This window comes from Cervus elaphus, chromosome 31 (assembly GCF_910594005.1).
Source record: "Cervus elaphus chromosome 31, mCerEla1.1, whole genome shotgun sequence".
In the NCBI taxonomy this organism is placed as follows: Eukaryota; Metazoa; Chordata; class Mammalia; order Artiodactyla; family Cervidae; genus Cervus; species Cervus elaphus.
The window spans coordinates 18,644,618-18,665,896 of record NC_057845.1 but is presented as its reverse complement, the minus strand read 5'-3'; positions in this window follow the sequence as shown (position 1 = coordinate 18,665,896).

Here is a 21,279-nt window from a genome sequence, read left to right as displayed (position 1 = left end):
TTCTGTGATTTTTTTTTTTTTTTTAATGACAGTTCAAGCAAATGAAGGCACTATCTTTTACAGAGCTCCACCACCTATCATGTCTTTCTCTGCCTTTAGCCTCCTCCAAGCCACCATTATCTTGCCTATGTAATTGAAACTATCTCACAGCTGGCCTCTTCTTTCTGTCCTTCTTCCCTTCAGTTAAGTTTCACCATAGCATCCAGGGTGAGCCTCTCAATTGGAAGTCATTCTTTTATTTAACATTTTTATTTTGTATTGGAATATAGTCAGTTAGTAATTTTGTGTTAGTTTCAGGTGTATAGCAAAGTGATTCACTTATGCATATCACATATATCTATCTTTTTTTCAAATTCTGTTCCCATTTAGATTGTTACGTAATATTGAGCAGAGTTCCATGTGCTATACTTCAGAGAGTTTGGGACTGACATATACACACTGCTATATTTAAAACTGGGAGTCATTCTTGCTCATAATCCACTGTTGCCTTCAAAGTAGATGGTGAGCCAAAGTGCTTAAAATGATTTGGCCTTCTCTTACTTCTCGTAACTCATATACTATTACTCCTTCCATCCCTCATACAGTTGTAGTCACACTGATCCTATAATAGAACCTGGAACACGCCAACTGTCTTCCTACACCATGCCTTTGCACCAGCTGTGCCTTTTCTGGGAATCTTCCGGAATATATCCATATGGACTCTCCCTCAACCCGCTTCCCTCATTCTGTACTCAGATTACACTGTGTACCTCAGTTGTTCCCTGACCTCTAGTTCACTTTGACCTCTTCCTACACTCACTGTTGTTTTTCCTAAGCTTTCTTTTCCTTCATAGTCCTTACTCCCATGTAAATTACTGTACTTGTCTGCAGGGCAGCCATGGAGACACAGACATAGAAAACAGATTTGTGGACACAGCAGGGGAAGGAGAGGATGGGCCCACTTGAGAGGGTAACATCATATCATACTCATTACCATATGTAACATTAGACAGCCAGTGGAACTTTCCTGCATGGTGCAGGGAGCTCAAATCCAGTGCTCTGTAATAACCTAGAGGGGCTGAGATGGGGTGGGAGGTGGGAAGGATGCTCAAAAAGGAGTGGACATATGTACACCTATGGATGATTCATGTTGATATATTGCAGACACCAATACAATACTGTAAAGCAATTATCCTCCAATTAAAAATAAAAATAAATAACAATTAAAATATTAAAAATAAATTATTATTAATATTAATAATTTGCTTCTTTTTTGTAAGTTGTATATTTTGCCCTCTCTCATTAGAATATAGTCTATCAGGTATAATAGTTCTATTGCTGCCTAAACAAAACTGCCACAAAACTATCAACAGAGAATAAAACAAATGTTATTTCAGTTTCTGTAGGTCGGAAGTCCAGATTCTGCATAGCTCACGTGAATTCTCTGCTTAGAGTCTTACCAGCCTGACATCAGCAGAACTGCATTATTTTTTGGAAGCTCGGGGGTTGTATCTGCTTCAAACACATTCAGGATGTTGGCAGATTTAAGTTCCAAGTTAGTTGTCGGACTGAGGTTCTTCGTCTTTGATGATTGTCAGATGAGGATGATTCTCCACTCCTAGAAGACACCCTCGTATTCTGGCCACTTGCATTTTCAAAGTCAGCACTGGTTTGTTGAGATTTTATCATGTTTTTCTTTTTGACCTCTCCTTTTGCCTCCTTCCTCTCTACCACTTCCAGCCAGAGAAAATTTTGCTCTTGATGGCTCATGTATTTAGACTGTGCCCATTCCAATAATCTAGGATCATCTCTTTATATTAAGATCCATAACCTTTACCTATATCTACAAAGTTCTTTGGGCCATGTAGTGTAACACATTAAGAAGCTTCAGGGATTAGGCCCTGGACATATTTGGAGAACATTCTTCTGCTTACCATGAAATTTATTGATTTGTAATGTGTGCATGTATTTTTTTTCCACCTTACCTGGTTGAGAGTCAATGCAAATTAATATGCATTTAATAAATTTTATTAGCAAACTCAAAAGATCTCCAGTTTAACGTTGAAATATCAATTTCATATATTCTAGTAGTGCTTAAAATAACATTTCAAATTAAACTGCTACATTCTTTCTAACTTATTGCTCAAATATTTTAGATTCATTTTAGTACTATCATTTGTCTCAGAAGTTCTAAGAATTATAACAGAAATTTAGTGCTTGGCATTGTTACCAAGGAATTTATCATTTACTAAAAGGCAAAAAGAAAAGTCAGAAATAACTATCAAACAATTAATGATATTATATGTCATGAAGGGATTTATGCCTTTTTGAATATTATGAGAATATGTGGTCATAATGGTGGGAAGAATAAGGAGTAGTTTCATTAAGAAATATGACTTGAAGAATTAAAATAATTTCAAAGGATGTGGTGCTTGGGGGAAAAGACACCCCTAATCAGAGTAAAATATATAAGAGTGTAGAAGTAAGAAAATACAGAGCATGTTTGAGCAAGAACAAGCAAGATATGTGATTTTTTTCTGGAAATAAATGATATGAATGAGATAGCCAGACATGAGTCTGGAAACAATTACATTAACAACATCAATTTATCAGTATCAGTGAAGAACATGAACCCTTCATTTGGGTACATAACATAATAGAGAAGAAATACAAAGTTCCAATGGGTAGACATGAATATAAACAAATACAAACATATATCATCTATCAGTTATACAGAAATAAATCCTGAGCCACATTGGTCTTGGAAGGAATAGATTTCTAGGGGAAGAAACTGAATGCAGAAGGATCTGAGATGCGATAAGGCAGGAAGCAGTTTAATTTATTGAAAAAAGAAAAACAGAAGAAAGGCTCACCTTACAGGAAAAGGAAGATCACGTGTTGGAGAGGCGTGGAAGGAGAAGCAGTCATAGCCTTGCAATGGAGGACCCTGCTTGAAAGACTGAAGAATACTGATTAGTTTCATAACCTGGGCTCCCACTAGTTACATGGAAATAATTTGAAGCTGTTTTTGAAAAACATGACTGAAAACAGTATACTGTGTAACACTGAAGTGAAATGGATCAGGGGCAGGAGACAGATGGGGGGTATGCCAATGATCTGGTATAGAAGCACAGTTGCACTTGCAAATGGTGTATTGACAGTGTCTAAGTCAAATAGGAAGTAAGATGCTGCAAAGAACTATTCAGGGGAGACAGAAAGGAATAAAATTTGGTAAAGAATTTCCACACTTAGGTAAATGGAAGTAAGTTAGGAGAGCAGATTCATTTTGGTGAGAGAAAACTTACTTCAGTTTAAAATATATCTTATGTTACTGTTAGCACATTTTATCTGAAACCACTTATGGATGCCTTGGATTCTTGCTTGCATCCATGATCTCCTCGGCTTGCTTCAGATAGAAGGACTTGCAGCACCTAATTCAGAACTTTAGCGCCTGCTAATTTCAACCACCTGCAACTGTTGCCTAATATCTGACCTCCTCCTCAAAACCTCTATTTTGAGAGGAGATTTTAATCAACTCTCATTCACTTGATTATATGAATCGAAAAATGCATCAACCAATTACTACCCCAAATTATTTGAAGAGTTTATATAAATAAAAAGTGCAAAAGAATGGAAGATCAGAGCAATGACAAAGCACAGATTAGAAATTACACACCCAGAGAGATAGAGACAGGGACTGGGATACACATGGTTGAGTTGCATATTTGAATTTTAGATCATAGGCAGACAAAATTAAAAGTTTAAGAAAAGCTTTAACCATATTGTCATTGCTTATAGCGTTAGTACAGTATGTTCCTTTGGAGAACCTAAACATTTCTGGAATTATTTCTGCCCCCCCCCCCCACCCCCCTGCTGTGGGCTCTACATCCATGACAATGAAGGGCATAATGTACAATAACATAAACTACATTTTCTCAACAGATATAATTGTGGGTTTTAAATCTGATCTTCATGGGTCCTTTGAAGAAAGATGAAACTGAAAAAAAAAAAAGTGAAGCTCAGAAAAATTGGGGAATAAAAGTCAAGAAAAGTAAGAAAATAATCTATTGTTATTATGGTAGAAAATCCAAAACTAAATTACAAATATACAAGTTAACAAATGGTCCATCTTATTCATCCCTAAGGGAGGAATAACATGTCCTCTGCTATTAGGAATTTGGTCATGCAAGTTTTGGCCTATTTTTTTTTTCTTTTAAATCTGGGGCCTAGAATGATATCAAGGATCCTACAGATACCTAGATACCTTTATATTTCTTATTATAACAGGACAGATAGCCAACACTGTCAGCCATTTCTGTTTTTATACTGATACATTCATAATTGCCCACAATTCTCAGGTATCCATGTCCTAGGATATTTAAAATCTATTCCCACAAATATTTCTGGTATCTATAGATATAAATTAGTAAGATTTACAATCCATGTGTCCGTTTCTATGCTTATCTCTTTTATTTTTTGTACTTTTTTCCAGTGCACACACTTTTCTTCTTGCTGATACATACACTTCAGTAGTTTCTCCAATGAGTGCTCTGGATGGTACATTTCTTACTGTTTTTGTGTTGGGGTTCATTTTAATAATATGTCTTTTTTATCACTTCCAGGTTTTGATATTTTCTCATTACTAATGTTTGTTACACTCCTATAACACATCTAGATTTACTTTTTTTTTAAAATTTGAGAATGCATGTTTTCTCTAGGATACTGCTTCCAGACAAATTTCAGTTATTAACTAGCAAATCAAATTAGAACAATTTATGAACCATAATTCAATAATTTGAGCTCCTAATTTTTGTTTCTTGTTTTATAAGAAGTTAAAATTTGGTTTTCCAGGCAGATATGTTTCCTTTTCTGTCTATCATTGTAATATATTTGGAGAGAGTGATGAAGTTAAAAACATGAAATCACAATATTCATTTTAAATTATAAATGCATGGCTAATATGCTAAATTTCTTATGAACTCTCCAAAATAATATAGATAAAAGAGCTCAATATTTCAAGTTTGACATGGTTTATTTTATCCAGTATAAAATATATTTTAGATGAATGAAAAATAAATATAATTTAATGTAAAAAGTTCATATGCAAATATATTGGTAAAATGTTTGTTTGGGGGAGGGATTTGCCACTATGGGATTCTGCTCAGTATTAATGCCAAGACCTTCCCTTCTACCTTGTCTTTGCTCTTGTGTATCAAGTACCTAAGCATTTAATTTGGTAAGCGTGAGGATTTGAATGAATGGGTTACTAAAAATGTACATATACTTTAAAAAGTTCAGATGAGTTTTAGCCCATCTGGGGCATTGATATTATTCTGGTAGAAAATTTAAAATCAAATTACTGGAAACTGTCTATGAAGGCACACACCCCATTGCTAATAGAGGTTTAATGACAGAGCATTACTTATATTTCAGGGCTCTGTCCATAGGGGAAGCTTATAGTGTTTCTAAATATGGTCCTCTTGTCTTTGGCTCCACCTCAGGGGACAGCTGCTATCCCCTCCTCCCTACCTATACCCAAGGAACTCTTCTTGTATCTTCCTGAAACCAGGAAAGTCTAGTTCATTTTATATTTCAATTTGAGTTCTATTATGACATAAACTCAATGCTTATTTCCTTCAGTTTGTCCTTTTTTATTATCAGGAGTATCTCTTGCAAGTTAAAATTCTGAACAGTAATTAATTTTTTTTTTTTTCTCTCAGTTCCATCTTGAGGGATTCTTCTTCAGATTTGTGAACATTTTAGACTGATTTTATCTAACTTAGGTGTCCCTGCACTTCCCATCACGCCAAGCTCCCTTTTTTGGCCTCAACCTGTAGTGAATCAGAAGGAATCTGCTTACAACTCTATGTGATCTGGAAAAGAAGAAAGCTTAATATTCCAAGTTACCATCTCTATGAGCAATTGTCTTAGATAATTTCTATATACTTCTCATTTCAGCAAGGATAAAACTTCATCACTGTCTCATATACTGGAATTCTATCATAAACATGCATTTTACAAACAATGAGGCAAATTTTTTAAAAAATCAAAGAATGTTTTATAGTCATTGAACTCATCATCCTGTTTTGTAGAACTACTACTAAAACATAGATATACAACATCTTTTCTTTAAATTTAAATAAAATATATCAGCATTTTTGTAGATTCAGCAAAGATGCTAGCATTTACCAGATTCAGCTTATGAGTTGCATACAGCTACTTTACATTTTGGAGGATTTCCAATATCACTACTTACCTAAATGACATTCAAGGTGGTGGCACTTAATGAGGTACATGCAATACAGTACTTAACTCATGACATCTACCAGGCAGAAAAATGCTTTATTAGCTGATCCTGTTCTATGAATATAAATTGATTTTCCCCATGGTTAGTAAAATTGGCTCTTCAACTATACTTAAAGACAGAGTTAACTGGATCCATCTAGCAAATTAGAGTAGATTTCCTTGCATAAATGACAGCATAAATGGGAAAGGGTACTTAAGTCTAGTGATCTTTGTCCCTGGGCATCATGTTTATTGATTGCCCTACATTTAGGTCAAGAAGAACAGGCTTACCTTACAGTTTGTAGAGACCCTGGAAGTTTAATCACTGCTACAAAGCATTAGGTAATTCTCTTTTAATAAATGGATTCCTTAAATGTCAAGGCTTTAGCACTAATAGACTAGGATCTTTAAAAAAAATTTTTTTTCATCTAAATTTCTTGTTTCTGAATCACACCGTCTTTGATCCATAAGTGCAAATGGTTTTCAGCTATTGTTACAGTTACTGATATTCTTGAGCACACACTGGAGGCTCCCGCAAGGTCCTTCGAAATGGAGGCGGTGAAAGAAACATGAGGGAACTTCCCTTTTGTCAAAATTCTTTCAACAAAAGAAGAGAGATAATGGCAAAGAGAGAAGGAGAAACAATGAATGAGAGTGTAACACAGAGAAAAAGACAGAGGGATAGAGAGGAAAGAGGGTGAAGAAAAAGATAGATTGTAGGTACTTAAAAGTGTGCAACTTGGGCTTAAAAACAATGAGTCATCAGAAAAGGAAAATATGCACATAGATACAGGAAAGAAGAAAAGCTAGAAGAGGAAATTTGACTTGATCTCAGTGTTTAATGACATGTAGGATTTACTTACTTAGAGAGGAAAGAGAAAATGTTTCTAATTTAGTAAACAGTATAAGTAAATTTCAAGAGGTAGAATTGGAGCATAGAAATGAAGGTTACCTTGCTGATAGGAAGACTAGTCTGAGACATGGTACCGCTGGGTTACTCGTTTTGCCAACTGTGTAACTTCATGTGTGAAGCCTTATGTAGAAAATGCAAGCTTCTATATTTTGTACACAGAATAGTGATGGAAGTCTAGAAATTATGTTACATGAGGAATGACTAGAAAATGAGGTGATGTTTGTGACAACTATTTTTGAAATTATATTTGCCAGTTGTTTTTATACATTAACTTTTAATTATACTACTGATGGCTTTCATGGAAAGATAAGGTTGATAAAATATATAAAATTTGCCAGTTAATATGTGATGGCTGTCATTTAAAAGAAATATTGGATGATTATGTATGATGCCAAACCAACTAGGTAAGAATTACAAGCAATCTGGGATCTAGTAAAATAGTAAATAGTTCCCATGGAGTCAAGTATCAGAGATGGCTTAATAATAAGGAAATGCCTCATTATTAATTGTACTTAAAGGATAAATTATCTTTAGACAATGATGCTATAGAAGTAAACATTATTTATTCTACATTATTTTAGATAGCATCTAGGATGCCTTCTCTAAAGAATCTAATATTTTACCAGTAAATTCACTATGATAAGTAAAAGTGTAGAAGTCTTAGGAGTAAGTTAAGTATTTCATTCTTGATATTACAGTCACAAGTGAAAGAAACTAAATTTTGTTAAAAAGATAACCACAATAGTATAGCAATGATTAAGGGGATATTAATCCAGCAGTGACAAGAAAAATTAGAAACAAACTTTAGGGAATTACTATTAAGTTATGAAAAATGCATAGATCATAAAACTCTGTGAGATGTCTTGCCTTAGAGCTAAGGAGGACACATAAGATAAATTATAAAAGAATATGTTGATTTTTGGAAGTAATAGCATGGGCTTGTTCAGCAATCCTTTTGTTACTTTTTGGCCCAAAGATTCATAAAGCAAACTATATTTTTTCTGATATAAAAATACATATTTTTATGTTTGTATTTTAAGTAATCGTCTAGATAATTTAGTATTTATTAAAAAAAACAAGGCAAAAGCTAGGGGCAAAAACAAAAAAAGTATGTGGCATAGTATGTGAGCTATACATGTGTGTTCACAAATGCATTTGAGCACACTTAAGATATATTTTAATAGGGGACACTCATCTGCATGCAGGAGAATGTGCACATCAAAGTGGTTTAAATGATGACAACACTCATTGTCACATATAACAAGAAGTTCCAAGATATTTATATTATTCAGCATATTGATTAGACATCTTGTCAACATCATGTCATTAGCAGAAATGCTTTTCATCTTTTATGAGTCTTATATTCAATGCACTGCTTTGATCTTTAAGTTGTTGTACAAGATGCCACATCAAGACCTTAGAATTTTAGGAGTCAGATAAAAGGCTAGACATCCTTTGTATGTTTTCAAGAGCTAGGAGATCTTTTGTAGAAGACACACCATTCTCTAGCAGACTTCTACCACACCTCATTGGACAGAAACTGGTAACATCACTATCCCCAAAACCGGTTACCTTCTAAGGGATAGAACTAAGTTTGACTTAATGAGAAGTTGCCTATGAATCAGGTAAATGTGGATACTGGAACAAATTCAGACTTTACCAGTAAGGTAAGAGGAAGGCATAGCTGCCACACAAAAATATATGACAATTTACCTATAACTAATGAGTAAATCACATATATCTCCTCTGCATGCTATTGCCACTGATAGTTTCTTGGTGACCAAAGCTCTTGGAATAAAAAGTACAAGAATTATGAAAGAGAACCACGTTTAAATTTACTACTGCTATAATCAAAGCAATTTGCCTTGGCAAATGAAAATTAAAAATAAATACATGGTAATGTACTCATAATTCTGCTCTCTTTTTAAATGTTAGCTAGAGAGAAAATCTGTAATTCACCAGGTATCTGCCTACATGAAAAAGGGTACACAGTGTACATGTAGGTAAATTCACAAAAACACACATACATACCAACAAACATACATGATGACTCATGGACATTTAATTATCTAACAACTGCCAACTACCAGTTTATACTTATTTATAGCTAGCATCTGAGCTGTGAATAAAAAGAAACTGTAATTGACCCAAGTACTTGTAATTAAATATAAGACTTATTAGGTAAAGCATAGCACATGCTACCACCCTAATTTGGGGCTTCCCTGGTGTCTCAGATGGAAGAGTCTGCCTGCAGTGCAGGAGACCCGGGTTCGATTCCTGGATCAGAAAGATGCCTTGGAGAAGAAAATGGCAACTCACTCCAGTATTCTTGCCTGGAAAATCCCACTGATGGAGGAGCCTGGCAGTCCACAGCCCATGTTGTCACAAAGAACTGGATGCGACTGAGTGACTTCACTTAACTTAATCACAGAATCTGAAAAAGTAGGGGAAGATTCCTTGCTCATTGAGAAGTCTGATGCACTGATTTATTAAGAAAATAACAAATTTACAGGGCTCTTATTTTACATGTCTTCCTCTGTGGTCCAAGTGATGGATTTTAGCACTGCACATCTATTATTATTGTTTTAATTGAGGTTGGTAATAACCATTAAAATACATAGTTACATCACTTCAATGACAGATAACAGAACAATTTTGTTTAAACAGAATTCCTAATATGATAACTGCAGTTTGTCCTATTATTTCTTTTCCATGATATATATTTCCTTCAATTATAATCAGCATTTAATAATTTCACATTTCTATTTTATATCAAACTATAAAAAGCTGAGTTAAATTTTCTGTTGTTTGTAAGCATTTTTTTAAAGTTCTTGAGTTTGTGAATTCATCACAGATCCCAAAGTGTTTATATCTTTTTTAAAATTTTATTTATTTATTTTAGTTGGAGGCTAATTACTTTACAATATTGTAGTGGTTTTTGCCATATCTTTTATACTTTTAGTGTATTTCTATAACTACTTAAATTCACAATAATGGCCAAGTTGTGAATATTTAAATAATAGTATATGTGCACATGCTCAGTAATGTCCAGCTCTTTGTGACCCCATGGACTATAGCCTAGCAGTTTCCTCTGTCTATAGGATTTCCCAGGCAAGAATACAGGAGTGGGTTCCCATTTCCTCCTCCAGAGGATCTTCCCAACCCAGGGTTGAACACACATCTGAAACTCTTGCATGGACAGACAGATTCTTAAACACTGAGCCACCTGGGAAGCCCACATATTTCTATAGAAAAGTGTAAAATATGTTATAAATAATTGTAAAGAATTAAATTTTGTTTTCTAGTTAAGCAATTTAAGTATCAAAATATTTTTCAAAATATGGAGCTATCAGGTAATATAGGACAGGTCTGGATTAGTGGAACCTGAAGCTTATATACTTTGGGGAGGCCTTCTTTAAAGAAAAAATATATTTATATAGAATAAAAAATAAAATAGCAAATATTTATATAGAATAACAAATGAAAACTACAAAAAATTACTATAATCTACCAGAGAAGCTTGCAAAGAAATCCTTTGACTACAATCAATTCATCTAGAATATTCCACAATTATAAACAAAACCTAGTGCACTAGTTCCCCCTTACCACAGTTTCACTTTCTATGATATCAGTTACTGCTGCTGCTGCTAAGTCGCTTCAGTCGTGTCCGACTCTGTGTGACCCATAGACGGCAGCCTACCAGGCCCCCCGTCCCTGGGATTCTCCAAGCAAGAACACTGGAGTGGGTTGCCATGTCCTTCTCCAATGCATGAAAGTGAAAAGTGAAAGTGAAGTTGCTCATTTGCCTCCGACTCCCAGCGACCCCAGTTTACCCATAGTAAATCACAGCCCAAAAACATTAAATGGAAAATTCCATAAATAAACAATTTATAATTTTTAAGCCATGTGTCGTTTTGAGTAGTGTGAAATCTTGAGAAGCCACACTGCATTCCACCTGGGATATGAATCAACCCATTATTCAGTGTATCTAGGTTGTTAGTAACTTAATGGCCCTCTTGGTTATAGGATAGACATTTGTAGTATATAATACTCATGTTCAAATAACCTTTGGTTTGCTTAATAGTGGCCCCAGAGGTTCCCTGTTTGTCCAGTGGTTAGGAATCTTCCTTGTAATGCAAGGGACAAGGGTTCAATCCCTGCTCTGGGAAGATCCCACATGCCATGGAGCAACCACGCCCCTGCACCACAACTCCTGAGACAGTGCTCTAGAGCCTGGAAGTCACAACCCCTGGGCCCACAAACTGGACCTACCGAAGCCCATGTCCTGGAGCCCACCCTCCACAGCAGAAGCCGCCACAAGGAGAAGCCCGCACACCACAATGAAGAGTAGCCTCAGCCTTCTGCAACCTGAGAAAGACTGAATGCAGCAAGGAAGACCCACCATAGCTAAAACACAAAATGAAAGAAATACATCTGTACTAATAATAGCCCCAAAATGCAGTAGTGATGCTGGCCATTCAGATATGCCAAAGAGAAGTCGTAAAGTGCTTCCATTAAGTGAAAAGGAGGAAGTTCTCAACTTTAATAAAGAAAGAAAAAATCACATACGGAAGTTACTAATATTTACAGTAAGAACAAATCTTCTGTTAAATTGCAAAAAGGGGAGAAAAAAAGAAACAATGTGCTAATTTTGCTGTCACACCTCAAGCTGCAAAATTTACAACTGTAGTGCCAGATGTGTTTAGTTAAGGTGGAAAAGGCATTCAATTTGTAAAATAAAATATTTTGAGAGAGAAATACCACATTTATGCAACATTTATTACAGTATGTTGCTGTAATTGTTCTATTTTATCATTTGTTGTTGTTAGTATCTTATTGTGCCTAATTTATAAATCAAATTTTGTCATAAGTATGCATCTATGGGCTTCCCTTGTGGCCCAGCTGGTAAAGAATCTGCCTGTAATGTGGGAGACCTGGGTTCAATCCCTGGGCTGGAAAGATCCCCTGGAGAAGGGAAAGGTTACCCATTCCAGCCAGTATTCTGGCCTGGAGAATTCCATGGACTTTACAGTCCATGGGGTCTCAGAGTTGGACACCACTGAGTGACTTTCACTTTCACTTTTCATGCATCTATAGAAAAAGTGTTGTAGTATATACAAGGTTTGGTGCTATTCATGATGTTTCAGGTGTCCAGGAGAGGTCTTAGAATGAATTCTCTGCAAATAAGTTTGGGGAGGGAGTTCTGTAATCGTAGAGACCTATTCACATAAAAGATTGAGAAACATAAACTTCTTTGGTTTCTTGGTATATTCTTCTCTGATGGTGACTCTAAAATAATCAGCACCTTTGATTTTTTTTTTTAATTGATTTTAAAATAGAAAACAAGTTCTTCATTTTGTTTAAATAGGAATTTATTGTGTATTCAAATAGAAATGTATTTCAGAAAATATAATAAATGAATGTATAAGAGACTGGTTTCAGATTAATTTGTTACTGATCTCCTTCCCTCTTCTCATCTTTCTTATTTGTATTGATGATCTTTATAATCTTTTTCATATCTACATTTCCATAACTATGACTTAAGGGATAAAATTAAATATACACTAATTCTCAAATCCTTGTGTCAGCCTATTGTCACTTATTTCAATAAAATAGTAAATACATATTAAAGAAAAATGTCTAATTGAATAGTATCTTAAAATTTAATTCTCCTGTGGCCAAAATAATTGTATATTAAAGTTGATATTTGTCAGTAATTCTTCAGTTCAGTTCAGTTCAGTCGCTCAGTCATGTCCGACTCTTTGCGATCCCATGAATTGCAGCATGCCAGGCCTCCCTGTCCATCACCAACTCCCGGAGTTTACTCAAACTTATCTGCATCAAGTCGGTGATGCCATCCAGCCATCTCATCCTCTGTTGTCCCCTTCTCCTCCTGCCCCCAATCTCTCCCAGCATCAGGGTCTTTTCCAGTGAGTCAACTCTTCGCATGAGATGGTCAAAGTATTGGAGTTTCAGCTTCAGCATCAGCCCTTCCAGTGAACATCCAGGACTGATTTGCTTTAGCATGGACTGGTTGGATCTCCTTGCAGTCCAAGGGACTCTCAAGAGTCTTCTCCAACAACACAGTTCAAAAGCATCAATTCTTTGGCACTCAGCTTTCTTTGTAGTCCAACTCTCACATCCATACATGACCACTGGGAACACCATAGCCTTGACTAGACAGACCTTTGTTGGCAAAGTAATGTCTCTGTTTTTTAGTATGCTATCTAGGTTGGTCATAACTTTCCTTCCAAGGAGTAACTGTCTTTTAATTTCATGGCTGCAATCACCATCTGCAGTGATTTTGGAGCACAAAAAAATAAAGTCAGCCACTGTTTCCACTGTTTCCCCATCTATTTCCCATGAAGTGATAGGACCAGATGCCATCATCTTAGTTTTTTGAATGTTGAGCTTTAAGCCAATTTTTTCACTCTCCTCTTTCACTTTCATCAAGAGGCTTTTTAGTTCCTCTTCACTTTCTGCCATAAGGGTGGTGTTATCTGCATATCTGAGATTACAGTAATTCTTAAAATATAAGAATTAGTTCACTCTTAGTTTTCACTCAGAAAACTAAGATCATGGCATCTGGTTCCATCATCTCATGGCAAATAGATGGGGAAAAAGTGATAGACTTTATTTTTATATTGGTGACTGCAGCCATGAAATTAAAAGATGCTTGCTCCTTGGAAGAAAAGTTATGACCAACCTAGACAGCTTATTAAAAAGCAGAGACATTACTTTGCCAACAAAGGTCCATCTAGTCCATGCTATGGTTTTTCTAATAGTCATGTATGGATGTGAGAGTTGGACTATAAAGAAAGCTGAGCGCCAAAGAATTGATGCTTTTGAAATGTGATGTTGGAGAAGATTCTTGAGAGTCCTTTGGGCTGCAAGGAGATCCAACCAATCCATCCTAAAGGAAATCAGTCCTGAATGTTCATTGGAAGGACAGATTCTGAAGCTGAAACTCCAAGACTTTGGCCACCTGATGCTAAGAACTAACTCATTTGAAAAGACCCTGATGCTGGGAAAGATTGAAGGTGGGAGGAGAAGGGGACGACAGAGGATGAGATGGTTGGATGGCCTCACCGACTCAATGGACATGAGTTTGAGTAAACTCTAGGAGTTGGTGATGGACGGGGAGGCCTGGCATGCTGCAGTCCATGGGTCGCAAAGAGTCGGACACTACTGAGTGACTGAACTGAGCTGAGCTTTCACTCTGGTGTAATTATTTAATATTTAGATACATTTTCTTTAATTTTCTCAGTAAGCTATAGTTCTATTTTATCACTAAATCAACTATGGTGGGTTGGTGTGTGGCAGCAATAAATGAACTATATTAAACAGCACTATAAAATTTTAGTATTGAGTATTTAATTTTTAAGGCACATTAAACATTTTTCATTGTTACCATTGTAGAGCAACTATAACTGGGTTAGAGTTCTTTTTAGAGTTACTGGCAAATATTGCTGTTAAACTTAGATGCAAGTCTCTTAAAAATATATTAGCAAATGAAATTTAAGAACACATTAAAAGTGTCAAGTGGGATTTAGCCCAGGGATTCAAGGATGGTTTTGCAAGTTAGTAAATGTGATACATCATATTCACAAATTAAAGAATAAAAATCATATGAATTTTATGCCAAAATGCTTTTGAGAAAATTCAACATATATTTATGAAAAGAAACTCTCAAATTGTGGGTACAGATGAACCACACCTCAACATAATAAAGAACATGTACAACAAAATTTTAACCAACATCACATTTGATAAAAAGCTAAGAATATTTCCTTTAAGATCAGGAGCGAGACAAGGATCCCACTTTGCCACTTTTTTTAAGCCATGAAGATATAATACACAGCATAATGAATATATTTAATAGTATTTCCCTGGGATAAATAATTTGTCTGCCAATGCAGGAGATGCAGGAGACGTGGGTTTAAACCCTGGGTCAGGAAGATCCCCCGGAGGAGGAAATGGAAACACATTCCAGTATTTATGCCTAGAAAATCATAGTCAGAAGACCCTGGCAGGCTACAGTCCATGGGGTCACAAACAGTCCCATAAGACTGTGCACAAGAAGTTTAAGTTTAACCTTGTTATCAGATTTATGGTGGTGATCACTTCATAGTACATGCAAATATCAAATCATTATGTAGCATACCTGACTCTAAAATACTATTGTATGAAAATTATATTAAAAAAAAAAAAAAGCAGTTCATGAAAAAAATAAGTTAATCTGGCAAAATAAATATACAAATATTCAAAGTATTACTGAAATGAGCAGTACATTAGAGTACTACTAGAGTTTGTTGTACTATTCTTTAATGAGCAGTACTTAGTGGCATTACATAGCAGTACTTTTGCTATGATTCTATAGCAAGAAATTCACTTTTTCATTTATTTGAAAACAAGGCTTAATAAGTAGTTTTAAAAATAATGATGTACTCAATAAATGCTTAATATATTTGCCTTTCATTTTGATTTTGTTTCTTTTATTTTGTATTTTATTTCTTCTAGTCATCTGAACCTTAAAATATTTGTCAGTTTCAAATATTTACAAATCATAGTGAGGGAACACAATTACCTTATTACCATCCTGGCCTGAGAAACTTTTGAATACTATCAATGCATTTTTAATGAACTGTTAAATAAGTTCCAGGGTAAAAATTTAAAATTCTTAAAGTTACCTAATCAAAACTTATTAACTAAATTTGAATCAGTAGTGACACATTTTACTAGTGATATTAAACATTGGTGTTTATTTGACTTCATTATCCATAATAATGCAAACTAAGTAGTAATGAATGAAAACATTCAATTGTCTACGTATTTGATCATTTTAATTGAAAAAGCTGGTGAATATATGCTGAAAGTTTATACCAGTTTCTATACCACATCAATAAGATGTCATATTAAATATAAAATTATACACAGGTATTAGAAGTGTAGGAAATACTGACAAAAATATGTTTCTTAATTACCTTTTCTTCGTGTGTACTCAGACGTCATACTGAGTTGGCTGGCAATTTAGCTTTACAATAATGGGTTTTAAAATGACATCTAGTTTGCACTGAAGTTCCAAGTGGATGAAGAGAAAATGGGAAATAAATGAAGGCTCACATTTTTAGGCGATCATGGTAATTCTATTTCAATTGCCGTATAAATAACAGAAGTTAAATTCCTCTTAAAGTTGGGGTTAGAAACATCAAGTATCACTTAGAAAATAAATTACACAAAGACAATCTCTCTCTCTCTCTCTCTCTCTCTCTCTCTCACAAACACACACACATCCCAGAATTTTACGTAATGATTATAAAACATGGAACATAAACACGGTTTACATTGTAATAATTTTTGCTACTTTTAAAATGCAATTATGTTCTCTGAGTACAATATAGCACTCTCTGACATATTTTAATATTTGTCTATTGGTGAAAACTTTCTATCCTATTTTAAGAGTATGCATATTTGGATGGCATCACCAATTCCATGAACATGAATTTGAGTAAGCTCTGGGAATTGGTGACCGACCGAGAAGCCTGGCATGCTGCAGCCCATGGGTTCACAAATACAAAAAGCAGGAATAGAAGGAACATACCTCAACATAATAAAAGCTATATATGACAAACCCACAGCAAGCATCACCCTCAATGGTGAAAAATTGAAAGCATTTCCCCTGAAATCAGGAACAAGACAAGGGTGCCCACTCTCACCACTACTGTTCAACATAGTGTTGGAAGTTTTGGCCACAGCAATCAGAGCAGAAAAAGAAGTAAAAGGAATCCAGATAGGAAAAGAAGAAGTGAAACTCTCACTGTTTGCAGATGACATGATCCTCTATATAGAAAACCCTAAAGACTCTACCAGAAAATTACTAGAGCTAATCAATGAATATAGTAAAGTTGCAGGATATAAAATTAACACACAGAAATCCCTTGCATTCCTATATACTAACAATGAAAAAACAGAAAGAGAAATTAAGGAAACAATACCATTCACCATTGCAACAAAAAGAATAAAATACTTAGGAGTATATCTACCTAAAGAAACAAAAGACCTATACATAGAAAACTATAAAACACTGATGAAAGAAATCAAAGAGGACACAAACAGATGGAGAAACATACCGTGTTCATGGATTGGAAGAATCAATATTGTCAAAATGGCTATTCTACCCAAAGCAATCTATAGATTCAATGCAATCCCTATCAAGCTACCAACGGTATTTTTCACAGAACTAGACCAAAGAATTTCACAATTTGTATGGAAATACAAAAAACCTCGAATAGCCAAAGTAATCTTGAGAAAGAAGAATGGAACTGGAGGAATCAACCTGCCTGACTTCAGACTCTACTACAAAGCCACAGTCATCAAGACAGTGTGGTACTGGCACAAAGACAGAAATATAGACCAATGGAACGGAATAGAAAGCCCAGAGATAAATCCACGAACCTATGGACACCTTATCTTTGACAAAGGAGGCAAGGATATACAATGGAAAAAAGACAACCTCTTTAACAAGTGGTGCTGGGAAAACTGGTCAACCACTTGCAAAAGAATGAAACTAGAACACTTTCTAACACCATACACAAAAATAAACTCAAAATGGATTAAAGATCTAAATGTAAGACCAGAAACTATAAAACTCCTAGAGGAGAACATAGGCAAAACACTCTCCGACATAAATCACAGCAAGATCCTCTATGACCCACCTCCCAGAATATTGGAAATAAAAGCAAAACTAAACAAATGGGATCTAATGAAACTTAAAAGCTTTTGCACTACAAAAGAAACTATAAGTAAGGTGAAAAGACAGCCGTCAGATTGGGAGAAAATAATAGCAAATGAAGAAACAGACAAAGGATTAATCTCAAAAATATACAAGCAACTCCTGCAGCTCAATTCCAGAAAAATAAATGACCCAATCAAAAAGTGGGCCAAAGAACTAAACAGACATTTCTCCAAAGAAGACATACAGATGGCTAACAAACACATGAAAAGGTGCTCAACATCACTCATTATTAGAGAAATGCAAATCAAAACCACAATGAGGTACCATTACACACCAGTCAGGATGGCTGCTATCCAAAAGTCTACAAGCAATAAATGCTGGAGAGGCTGTGGAGAAAAGGGAACCCTCTTACACTGTTGGTGGGAATGCAAACTAGTACAGCCACTATGGAAAACAGTGTGGAGATTCCTTAAAAAACTGGAAATAGAACTGCCATATGACCCAGCAATCCCACTTCTGGGCATACACACTGAGGAAACCAGATCTGAAAGAGACACATGCACCCCAATGTTCATCGCAGCACTGTTTATAATAGCCAGGACATGGAAGCAACCTAGATGCCCATCAGCAGATGAATGGATAAGGAAGCTGTGGTACATATACACCATGGAATTTTACTCAGCCGTCAAAAAGAATTCATTTGAACCAGTCCTAATGAGATGGATGAAACTGGAGCCCCTTATACAGAGTGAAGTAAGCCAGAAAGATAAAGAACATTACAGCATACTAACACATATATATGGAATTTAGAAAGATGGTAACGATAACCCTATATGCAAAACAGAAAAAGAGACACAGAAATACAGAACAGACTTTTGAACTCTGTGGGAGAAGGTGAGGGTGGGATGTTTCAAAAGAACAGCATGTATACTATCTATGGTGAAACAGGTCACCAGCCCAGGTGGGATGCATGAGACAAGTGCTCCGGCCTGGTGCACTGGGAAGACCCAGAGGAATCGGGTGGAGAGGGAGATGGGAGGGGGGATCGGGATGGGGAATAAGTGTAAAAAACAAAAAAAAAGAAAAAAAAAATAGATATGACTGAGTGACTGACTGAACTGATATGCTTATTAAGTTCCATTTACATTCATGAAACTTAGCCGCTAGTTCTTTTGAACATCAAAAATAGAGTAGAAAAGTAAGTTCCTTTTACATGCAATTCCTTGCTATATCCTCTAGTTATCCTATTTGGGTTTTTAATTAATTTCTTTCTATTTTCCATAGTTTCAAAGAAGCCATAAATTTGAGAATTCTTATAATTACAGTGTGATGTGGTCTAGAATTATTTAAACCACCGTCTGAGTGTGTTTTGCCTTTTCAAGGTGTCTGTTTGAGGTTGGTATAAATACTGTGGAATAGCAATCTCGGTTGCTTTGCAGAAGTTACCGTCAGTAGATGGGAGACCAGTGGAATAATCAGGCTTACAGAGACTTCATAATGCCTTATTTTAACTTCTGGTCAAGAAAATTCTTATAAAATGTCCATTAAATTCTACATTATTTTCCTTAATATTAGGCAATTTTAGAGTAGATGAAACTTTCTGAAAATCCAAGTTATGACACTCAGTTTAGAAAAGGAATAATAAAATAGAAAATCCTCTAGTAATGGAAGATGACAAAGATATTACATAATAATTATCCATCTCAATAGATAATAACTAATTGCTAAATGGTGAGCCATTGAGAATGAGATCAAATAAGAGAGATAATTAAGAATTTTCAAAGTAAGTGAAATTTGAGAAGGGCTTTCATGAAGAAGTACTAGGAGTTTTGCAGATAGAGATGAGGAAGCTGGGTGTACCAGGTTAAGAAACAAATAAGCAAAGTCCAGAAAATAGTATGAGTATGATACAAAGAGGGAAGAGTAAGATCTCTTCTTGACAAGACTAGAATGTCTTATTGAGTAAAAATATTGGGAGTTATTCTGAAAGACCTAATATGAAATTAACATGAAAGCTGTAACTATTTTATGAGTGATGATAATCAGAAATTAGCCTTTGAATAAAATAGCTAATTATTGCTTTTTTCACTGAACTGAGGTCTTGTTGGGTATAAATAACCTCTTTCTACCTTCATACACAGCAAAGCATAATGCCTGGAAAAAATTGTGTAGTCAGTAAATAGCATGGAATGAACAATGAAGGGGTGAATGAAGAAATAAACAAAGAGCTGAATAAATGTATAAATTAAAATAGATTTTTTTTTCCTACAGGAGTAGAATATTTTCAATAATTCTGAAAATTGCCTAAATATCTGAAAACAAAGTGCAAATTTAAAACACCCTTGGAAATTAGACATGTGTAATCAAAAATATCGGGCTTCCCTGGTGACTCAGAGGTTAAGGCGTCTGTCTGCAATGCAGGAGACCCGAGTTTGATCCCTGGGTTGGGAAGATACCCTGGAGAAGGAAATGGCAACCCACTCCAGTATTCTTGCCTGGGAAATCCCATGGATGGAGGAGCCTGGTAGGCTCCAATCCACGGAGTCACAAAGAGTCGGGCACGACTGAGAGACTTCACTTTCAATCAAAAATATCACAACTTAAGAAAAGCCTTAAGAGATGCACTATTATTGTTATTTTAGAAATAAAAGTTATTTCTAAGCTTTTAAAGTTTAGATCAGTTAAGTTCAGTTCAGTCACTCAGTCGTGTCTGACTCTTTGAGACCCCATGAGCCACAGCACGCCAGGCCTCCCTGTCCATCACCAACTCCCGGAGTCCACCCAAACCTATGTCCGTTGAGTCAGTGATGCCATCCAACCATCTCATCCTCTGTCATCCCCTTCTCCTCCCACCTTTAATCTTTCCCAGCATCAGGGTCTTTTCCAATGAGTCAACTCTTCGCATCTGGTGGCCAAAGTATTGGAGTTTCAGCTTCAATATCAGTCCTTCCAATGAACATCCAGGACTAATCTCCTTTAGAATGGACTGGTTGGATCTCCTTGCAGTCCAAGGGACTCTCAAGAGTCTTCTCCAACACCACAGTTCAAAAGCATCAATTCTTTGGCACTCAGCTTTCTTTATCGTCCAACTCTCACATCCATAAATGACCACTGGAAAAACTATAGGCTTGACTAGACAGACCTTTGTTGGCAAAGTTATGTCTCTGTTTTTTAATATGTTGTCTAGGTTGGTCATAACTTTCCTTCCAAGGAATAAGCATCTTTTAATTTCATGGCTGCAATCACCATCTGCAGTGATTTTGGAGCCCAGAAAAATAAAGTCAGCCACTGTTTCCACTGTTTCCCCATCTATTTGCCATGGAGTGATGGGACCGGATGCCATGATCTTAGTTTTCTGAATGTTGAG